This window comes from Stenella coeruleoalba (assembly GCF_951394435.1).
Source record: "Stenella coeruleoalba genome assembly, contig: scaffold_76, whole genome shotgun sequence".
Lineage (NCBI taxonomy): Eukaryota > Metazoa > Chordata > Mammalia > Artiodactyla > Delphinidae > Stenella > Stenella coeruleoalba.
The window spans coordinates 1,059,027-1,068,098 of record NW_027646368.1 but is presented as its reverse complement, the minus strand read 5'-3'; the positions used below and the strand labels follow the sequence as shown (position 1 = coordinate 1,068,098).

The following is a 9,072-nucleotide window of genomic DNA, read 5'->3' as shown; positions in this document are numbered from 1 at the left end:
TTCGGTGAGCAAATGAAGACCCTTTGAAGTCATATTGCATGGTACCCATTCCACGGGTTTCAACTACCCAGGTTTAAGGTATTCTTCCTTCAGCTAAAACATGCATGTGCATCCCAGAGTATGATCAACCGTGTGAACGGGAGACGTGTTCAAATATGTCTCAGTTTTCCTCCCCTAGGACTCGAGTGCAACATTCCAGACGCTTTACTAACACTCTCCCCACTTGGAGAGTCAGCGCCTTTAAGCTCCTGTTTGGCCCAGTTTGCAATTTCTGCGGAAGATGAACAGGAATAGGGAGAACCAATGAGAGACTAGCTGGAGGTGTCTGGACGGGCAAATTTAACTCTCATTTCCCACCAGGAAGAGGAAATAACCAAAGGCTCAGCGTGCCGTGCCGGAACCAGATTAGGGCCTGAAGCCATCCTGCGGTGTTGCGGCCAGGTCACAAGAAAGCGAGTTGAAGAAAGGAGCTCAGGGACACTGTAATTCACAAACCTGCAGAGTTATAAATGACAGCTATCGTCCAAAAATATACTGAAGTAAGGCTGCCAAGAGGACTTGAAAGCGGGGCAGAATTGCAGGAAACCGATTTCAGGAGGTAGACTGGAATTGCATTGAAAGCATAGGAAAAGAGGCAGAACGTCCACAATGATGCACTTGGCCAAAAAGGGCGTATGCGTTTTTTCCTGAATATATTCAGGAAAAAACGCATACGCCCTTTTTGGCCAACCAAGCAAACTGGCAAAGGAAATCTGCACTACAATGAAGTCTCACTTCCCCCCGGTCAAAAGGGCCATCTGACAAAAGTGTAAAATCCAGAAAGGCAGGACAGGCCATGGAGAACAGGGAGCCTTGTTATGCTGATTGGCGGGTTGTAAATTGACAACAGACACTCGGGAGAAGTGTATGGTGTTTCCTGAAACATCTATAAAACAAAGCAACAGAGCCTAGGGCACTTCCACTTATGGTCCTATAGCTTAGGGAAATTAAAATCAAAAAGACACAGCCACCCAAATCTTTGGAATAGCTCTGTTTACAAGAACCTCGTTTACCGTACAAGTTCAATATCACAGAAAGTGAAAAGTGGATAAAGAACTTGTGGTACATAGGTACAACGCAGTATCACTCAGCAATGAAATCTATGTCATCAGGCCCGGAGCAGCATAATGAGTGGATTCAGGTACGATGATTCTAACTGAAATAAGTCACACAGAAAAAGAAACATCATAAGATATCACTAATACATGGAATGTAAACTTGGCTACACAGGAACTGAATTCCAAAACAGAACAGGGTCTCAAATTTAGAAAACCAACCTATGCTTTTTAAGGGGAAAGGTGAGTTGGGGTGCTGCATAAAACCAGAGATTGAAATGAGCACAGATAAAGTTCCTTAAGCCAAATATGGAATAAACAAGAGCTACTCCTTGCTCAACGAAATGGACTCAACACCCCATATTAAACGCCTAAGAATGTACCTGACTAGTAAGTATCTTAAAACCTATGGATAGCTATGTCTCCGAAAGAGAATCAAGCGTGTGCACAGGGGCATAAACGCAGCAGTGATAGGATTGGAGAGGTTCGGTGAGCAAATGAAGACCCTTTGAAGTCATATTGCATGGTACCCATTCCACGGGTCTCAACTCTCCAGGTTTAAGGTATTCTTCCTTCAGCTAAAACATGCATGTGGAACCCAGAGTATGATCAACCATGTGATTGGGAGACGTGTTCAAATATGTCTCAGTTTTCGTACCCTGGTACTCGGGTGCAACATTCCAGATGCTTAACTAACACTCTCCCGACTTGGAGAGTCAGTCCCTTTAACGTCCTGTTTGGCCCATTTTGCAATTTCTGCGGAAGATGAACAGGAATAGCGAGAACCAATGAGAGACTAGCTGGAGGTGTCTGGACGGGCAAATTTAACTCTCATTTCCCACCAGGAAGAGGAATTAACCAAAGGCTCAGCGTGCCGTGCCGGAACCAGATTAGGGCCTGAAGCCATCGTGCGGAGTTGCGGCCAGGTCACAAGAAAGCGAGTTGAAGAAAGGAGCTCAGGGGCACTGTAATTCACAAACCTGCAGAGTTATAAATGACAGCTATCGTCCAAAAATATACTGAAGTAAGGCTGCCAAGAGGACTTGAAAGCGGGGCAGAATTGCAGGAAACCGATTTCAGGAGGTAGACTGGAATTGCATTGAAAGCATAGGAAAACAGGCAGAACGTCTACAATCATGCACTTGGCCAAAAAGGGCGTATGCGTTTTTTCCTGAATATATTCAGGAAAAAACGCATATGCACTTTTTGGCCAACCAAGGAATCTTGCAAAGGAAATCTGCACTACAATGAAGTCTCACGTCCCCCCGGTCAAAAGGGCCGTCTGAAAAAGTGTAAAATCCAGAAAGGCAAGACAGGCCATGGAGAACTGGGAGCCTTGTTATGCTGATGGGCGGGATGTAAATTGCCAACAGACACTCGGGAGAAGTGTATGGTGTTTCCTGAAACATCTAAAAAACAAAGCAACAGAGCCTAGTGCACTTCCACTTATGGTCCTATAGCTTAGGGAAATTACAATCAAAAACACACAGCCACCCCAAAGTTTGGGACGCCTCTGTTTACAAAAACCTCGTTTACCGTACAAGTTCAACATCGAAGAAAGTGAAAAATGGATAAAGAAGATGTGGTATTTACTTAAAAAGCAATATCACTCAGCAATGAAATCTATGTCATCAGGCCCTTAGCAGCACAATGAGTGGATTCAGGTATGATGATTCTAACTGAAATAAGTCACACAGAAAAAGAAACATCATAAGATATCAGTAATACACGGAATGTAAACTTGGCTACACAGGAACTGAATTCCAGAACAGAACAGGGTCTCAAATTTAGAAAACCAACTTATGCTTGCTTAAGGGGAAAGGTGAGTTGGGGTGCTGCATAAAACCAGAGATTGAAATGAGCACAGATAAAGTTCCTTAAGCCGAATATGGAATAGACAAGAGCTACTCCTTGCTCAACGAAATGGACTCAACACCCCATATTAAACGCCTAAGTATGTACCTGACTAGTAAGTATCTTAAAACCTATGGATTGCTATGTCTCCAAAAGAGAATCAAGCGTGTGTACAGGGGCATAAACGCAGCAGTGATAGGATTGGAGAGGTTCGGTGAGCAAATGAAGACCCTTTAAAGTCATATTGCATGGTACCCATTACACGGGTCTCAACTCTCCAGGTTTAAGGTATTCTTCCTTCAGCTAAAACATGCATGTGGAACCCAGAGTATGATCAACCGTGTGAACGGGAGATGTGTTCAAATATATCTCAGTTTTCCTGCCCTGGTACTCGGGTGCAACATTCCAGACGCTTTACTAACACTCTCCCCACTTGGAGAGTCAGCGCCTTTAACCTCCTGTTTGGCCCAGTTTGCAATTTCTGCAGAAGATGAACAGGAGTAGGGAGAACCAATGAGAGACTAGCTGGAGGTGTCTGGACGGGCAAATTTAACTCTCATTTCCCACCAGGAAGAGGAAATAACTAAAGGCTCAGCGTGCCGTGCCGGAACCAGATTAGGGCCTGAAGCCATCCTGCGGTGTTGCGGCCAGCTCACAAGAAAGCGAGTTGAAGAAAGGAGCTCAGGGGCACTGTCATTCACAAAGCTGCAGAGTTATAAATGACAGCTATCATCCAGAAATATACTGAAGTAAGGCTGCCAAGAGGACTTGAAAGCGGGGCAGAATTGCAGGAAACCGATTTCAGGAGGTAGACTGGATTTGCATTGAAAGCATAGGAAAAGAGGCAGAACGTCCAAAATGATGCACTTGGCCAAAAAGGGCGTATGCGTTTTTTCCTGAATATATTCAGGAAAAAACGCATACGCACTTTTTGGCCAACCAAGCAAGCTTGCAAAGGAAATCTGCACTACAATGAAGTCTCACTTCCCCCAGGTCAAAAGGGCCATCTGACAAAAGTGTAAAATCCAGAAAGGCAGGACAGGCCATGGAGAACAGGGAGCCTTGTTATGCTGATGGGCGGGTTGTAAATTGACAACAGACACTCGGGAGAAGTGTATGGTGTTTCCGGAAACATCTAAAAAACAAAGCAACAGAGCCTAGGGCACTTCCACTTATGGTCCTATAGCTTAGGGAAATTAAAATCAAAAAGACACAGCCACCCCAATCTTTGGAATAGCTCTGTTTACAAGAACCTCGTTTACCGTACAAGTTCAATATAGCAGAAATTGAAAAATGGATAAAGAAGTTGTGGTACTTACGTACAATGCAGTATCAGTCAGCAATGAAATCTATGTCATCAGGCCCTTAGCAGCACAATGAGTGGATTCAGGTATGATGATTCTAACTGAAATAAGTCACACAGAAAAAGAAACATCATAAGATATCAGTAATACACGGAATGTAAACTTGGCTACACAGGAACTGAATTACAGAACAGAACAGGGTCTCAAATTTAGAAAACCAACTTATGCTTGCTTAAGGGGAAAGGTGAGTTGGGGTGCTGCATAAAACCAGAGATTGAAATGAGCACAGATAAAGTTCCTTAAGCCAAATATGGAATAGACAAGAGCTACTCCTTGCTCAACGAAATGGACTCAACACCCCGTATTAAACGCCTAAGAATGTACCTGACTAGTAAGTATCTTAAAACCTATGGATTGCTATGTCTCCAAAAGAGAATCAAGCATGTGTACAGGGGCATAAATGCAGCAGTGATAGGATTGGAGAGGTTCGGTGAGCAAATGAAGACCCTTTGAAGTCATATTGCATGGTACCCATTCCACGGGTTTCAACTACCCAGGTTTAAGGTATTCTTCCTTCAGCTAAAACAAGCATGTGGAACCTGGAGTATGATCAACCATGTGATCGGGAGACGTGTTCAAATATGTCTCAGTTTTCGTACCCTGGTACTCGGGTGCAACATTCCAGACGCTTTACTAACACTCTCCCGACTTGGAGAGTCAGTACCTTTAACCTCCTGTTTGGCCCAGTTTGCAATTTCTGCGGAAGATGAACAGGAATAGGGAGAACCAATGAGAGACTAGCTGGAGGTGTCTGGACGGGCAAATTTAACTCTCATTTCCCACCAGGAAGAGGAAATAACCAAAGGCTCAGCGTGCCGTGCCGGAACCAGATTAGGGCCTGAAGCCATCCTGCGGTGTTGCGGCCAGCTCAAAAGAAAGCGAGTTGAAGAAAGGAGCTCAGGGGCACTGTAATTCACAAACCTGCAGAGTTATAAATGACAGCTATCGTCCAAAAATATACTGAAGTAAGGCTGCCAAGAGGACTTGAAAGCGGGGCAGAATTGCAGGATACCGATTTCAGGAGGTAGACTGGAATTGCATTGAAAACATAGGAAAAGAGGCAGAACGTCCACAACGATGCACTTGGTCAAAAAGGGCGTATGCGTTTTTTCCTGAATATATTCAGGAAAAAACGCATACGCCCTTTTTGGCCAACCAAGCAAGCTTGCAAAGGAAATCTGCACTACAATGAAGTCTCACTTCCCCCCGGTCAAAAGGGCCATCTGAAAAAAGTGTAAAATCCAGAAAGGCAGGACAGGCCATGGAGAACTGGGAGCCTTGTTATGCTGATGGGCGGGATGTAAATTGCCAACAGCCACTCGGGAGAAGTGTATGGTGTTTCCTGAAACATCTAAAAAACAAAGCAACAGAGCCTAGGGCACTTCCACTTATGGTCCTATAGCTTAGGGAAATTAAAATGAAAAAGACACAGCCACCCCAAAGTTTGGGACGCCTCTGTTTACAAGAACCTCGTTTACCGTACAAGTTCAATATCACAGAAAGTGAAAAATGGATAAAGAACTTGTGGTACTTACGTACAATGCAGTATCACTCAGCAATGAAATCTATGTCATCAGGCCCGTAGCAGCATAATCAGTGGATTCAGGTACGATGATTCTAAGTGAAATAAGTTACAAAGAAAAGGAAACATCATAAGTTATCACTAATACACGGAATGTAAACTTGGCTACACAGGAACTGAATTCCAAAACAGAACAGGGTCTCAAATTTAGAAAACCAACTTATGCTTGCTTAAGGGGAAAGGTGAGTTGGGGTGCTGCATAAAACCAGAGATTGAAATGAGCACAGATAAAGTTCCTTAAGCCAAATATGGAATAGACAAGAGCTACTCCTTGCTCAACGAAATGGACTCAACACCGCATATTAAACGCCTAAGAATGTACCTGACTAGTAAGTATCTTAAAACCTATGGATTGCTGTGTCTCCAAAAGAGAATCAAGCGCGTGTACAGGGGCATAAACGCAGCAGTGATATGATTGGAAAGGTTCGGTGAGCAAATGAAGACCCTTTGAAGTCATATTGCATGGTACCCATTCCACGGGTCTCAACTCTCCAGGTTTCAGGTATTCTTCCTTCAGCTAAAACATGCATGTGGAACCCAGAGTATGATCAACCGTGTGAATGAGAGACGTGTTCAAATATGTCTCAGTTTTCCTCCCCTGGTACTCGGGTGCAACATTCCAGACGCTTTACTAACACTCTCCAGACTTGGAGAGTCAGTCCCTTTAACCTCCTGTTTGACCCAGTTTGCAATTTCTGCGGAAGATGAACAGGAATAGCGAGAACCAATGAGAGACTAGCTGGAGGTGTCTGGACGGGCAAATTTAACTCTCATTTCCCACCAGGAAGAGGAATTAACCAAAGGCTCAGCGTGCCATGCCGGAAACAGATTAGGGCCTGAAGCCATCCTGCGGTGTTGCGGCCAGCTCAAAAGAAAGCGAGTTGAAGAAACGAGCTCAGGGCACTGTAATTCACAAACCTGCAGAGTTATAAATGACAGCTATCGTCCAAAAATATACTGAAGTATGGCTGCCAAGAGGACTTGAAAGCGGGGCAGAATTGCAGGAAACCGATTTCAGGAGGTAGGCTGGAATTGCATTGAAAGCATAGGAAAAGAGGCAGAACGTCCACAATGATGCACTTGGCCAAAAAGGGCGTATGCATTTTTTCCTGAATATATTCAGGAAATAACGCATACGCCCTTTTTGCCCAACCAAGCAAACTTGCAAAGGAAATCTGCACTACAATGAAGTCTCACTTCCCCCCGGTCAAAAGGGCCATCTGAAAAAAGTGTAAAATCCAGAAAGGCAGGACAAGCCATGGAGAACTGGGAGCCTTGTTATGCTGATGGGCGGGATGTACATTGCCAACAGCCACTCGGGAGAAGTGTATGGTGTTTCCTGAAACATCTAAAAAACAAAGCAACAGAGCCTAGGGCACTTCCACTTATGGTCCTATAGCTTAGGGAAATTAAAATCAAAAAGACACAGCCACCAAAATTTTGGGATGCCTCTATTTACAAGAACCTCTTTTACGGTACAATTTCAATATCACAGAAAGTGAAAAATGTATAAAGAACTTGTGGTACTTACGTACAATGCAGTATCACTCATCAATGAAATCTATGTCATCAGGCCCTTAGCAGCACAATGAGTGGATTCAGGTATGATGATTCTAACTGTAATAAGTCACACAGAAAAAGAAACATCATAAGATATCAGTAATACGGAATGTAAACTTGGCTACACAGGAACTGAATTACAGAACAGAACAGGGTCTCAAATTTAGAAAACCAACTTATGCTTGCTTAAGGGGAAAGGTGAGTTGGGGTGCTGCATAAAACCAGAGATTGAAATGAGCACAGGTAAAGTTCCTTAAGCCAAATATGGAATAGACAAGAGCTACTCCTTGCTCAACGAAATGGACTCAACACCGCATATTAAACGCCTAAGTATGTACCTGACTAGTAAGTATCTTAAAACCTATGGATTGCTATGTCTCCGAAAGAGAATCAAGCATGTGTACAGGGGCATAAACGCAGCAGTGATAGGATTGGAGAGGTTCGGTGAGCAAATGAAGACCCTTTGAAGTCATATTGCATGGTACCCATTCCACGGGTTTCAACTACACAGGTTTAAGGTATTCTTCCTTCAGCTAAAACATGCATGTGGAACCTAGAGTATGATCAACCATGTGATCGGGAGACGTGTTCAAATATGTCTCAGTTTTCATACCCTGGTACTCGCGTGCAACATTTCAGATGCTTTACTAACACTCTCTCGACTTGGAGAGTCAGTCCCTTTAACCTCCTGTTTGGCCCAGTTTGCAATTTCTGCGGAAGATGAACAGGAATAGCGAGAACCAATGAGAGACTAGCTGGAGGTGTCTGGACGGGCAAATTTAACTCTCATTTCCCACCAGGAAGAGGAATTAACCAAAGGCTCAGCGTGACGTGCCGGAACCAGATTAGGGCCTGAAGCCATCCTGCGGTGTTGCGGCCAGCTCACAAGAAAGCGAGTTGAAGAAAGGAGCTCAGGGGCACTGTAATTCACAAACCTGCAGAGTTATAAATGACAGCTATCGTCCAAAAATATACTGAAGTAAGGCTGCCAAGAGGACTTGAAAGCGGGGCAGAATTGCAGGAAACCGATTTCAGGAGGTAGACTGGAATTGCATTGAAAGCATAGGAAAAGAGGCAGAACGTCCACAATGATGCACTTGGCCAAAAAGGGCGTATGCGTTTTTTCCTGAATATATTCAGGAAAAAACGCATACGCCCTTTTTGCCCAACCAAGCAAACTTGCAAAGGAAATCTGCACTACAATGAAGTCTCACTTCCCCCCGGTCAAAAGGGCCATCTGAATAAAGTGTAAAATCCAGAAAGGCAGGACAGGCCATGGAGAACTGGGAGCCTTGTTATGCTGATGGGCGGGATGTAAATTGCCAACAGACACTCGAGAGAAGTGTATGGTGTTTCCTGAAACATCTAAAAAACAAAGCAACAGAGCCTAGGGCACTTCCACTTATGGTCCTATAGCTTAGGGAAATTAAAATCAAAAAGACACAGCCACCCCAATGTTTGGGACGCCTCTGTTTACAAGAACCTCGTTTACCGTACAAGATCAATATCACAGAAAGTGAAAAATGGATAAAGAACTTGTGGTACTTACGTACAATGCAGTATCACTCAGCAATGAAATCTATGTCATCAGGCCCTTAGCAGCATAATGGGTGGATTC

At 44.0% G+C, this 9,072-nt stretch overlaps 1 long non-coding RNA gene across 1 annotated transcript; it reads right to left on the bottom strand.

Moving 5' to 3' along the window:
* Nucleotides 1-1,106: 1,106 nt before the first annotated feature.
* LOC307181151 lies at nt 1,107-7,479 on the bottom strand. The gene is made up of 3 exons (XR_013826030.1): nt 7,426-7,479; nt 2,688-2,773; nt 1,107-1,191 (listed from the first exon to the last, which is right to left on the bottom strand). It is a non-coding gene; the product is annotated as an uncharacterized lncRNA (long non-coding RNA).
* Between the last annotated feature and the right edge of the window lie 1,593 nt (nt 7,480-9,072).